The following is a 1161-nucleotide window of genomic DNA, read 5'->3' on the forward strand; positions in this document are numbered from 1 at the left end:
TCTCTCTGGCGGATCAAACTGGAAAACAATAATAATAAATAAAGTTAAATTAAAAAAAATTCTTTAAAAACATAAGATTAGCAGGGTTATGGGCCAGCAGGTGCATTGGTAGTTAAGGCCCTTGATATGCATGTAGCTGACCAAATTCGACTCCTGAACCTGGTAGCTTAAAACTCACACTGGGTGCTTGTAGGTGTGTGCCAAAAAATCCTGGGAAGTGAATGGAGAAGGGATTGCAGCATGGCCTTCTCTCCTAGGAGGTGGTTTTTCACTGTTTCTCTCTGTCCTTCTCAAAAAAAAAAAAAAAAAAAAAAAAAGAAAGAAAGAAAGAAACTAGCAGGACTAGAAGAGATTCAAGTTATAATTTTCAAGAAAATGGGAGAAGTGCCTTCAATGGACTTCAGAGAGCTTCAGGAGTAGCCCAGCCATTATAAGCTCAGAAGTCTGGGAGAACAAAATGGTGTCCAGAAAGGTCCCTGGGGTGGGCATGCTGTCCTTTGCAGCCCGGTTGCTCCAGCAGTGACTGAAGTAGCCCTGGATGTAGCTGCTAGTCTGCAGGCAGCAGAGCAGCAGGACCTGCATCCACATGGGGCCACACATGGTACTACCCTGCAGGGTGCAGAACAGGGCTATGAGGGCATGGCAGCCTCCTAGATCTCAGAGAATGCATCGAAAAGCCTGGGGGTCTAGGCACAGACCTGTCAGGGACAGAGCCACCAGAGAGCCTCTTCCATTAGCACAAAACTGAGCAAAATGTGGGTTCAGAGCAGAGCACTCACCAGAAGGGCTATGTCTAGTGGAGCGTCCGAGGTAGGACAACCCAAGACCCTGGAACTGTGGAGTTATCAGCACGCAGCATCAGCCCGAATGAACCGCAGATAGGGACTCCAGTGGAGAGCGGAACTATGGGCTGAGCCCAACAGAGTCAAGCAGACAAGACTGCCTGATGTTTTGGGAGCCCAACCTCCGTAGTGTCCAGGAATGGCACATGGAGTCACAGGAAGAGTTGCCTGTCCACTGGGGCTTTGGACTTGCTGGGGCCGTTTTTCCTTTCTTTGGGTCAGATGGAAATTTCTGTACTGTGCCTGCTCCACAATTACATTTTGAGAGCATGTAATTTGTTTTGATTTCACAGGCTTGTGATTAAAAGTTTCTCTTGAT

The sequence above is a fragment of the Tupaia chinensis genome, unplaced genomic scaffold, assembly GCF_000334495.1.
Source record: "Tupaia chinensis unplaced genomic scaffold, TupChi_1.0 Scaffold000678_1, whole genome shotgun sequence".
In the NCBI taxonomy this organism is placed as follows: Eukaryota; Metazoa; Chordata; class Mammalia; order Scandentia; family Tupaiidae; genus Tupaia; species Tupaia belangeri.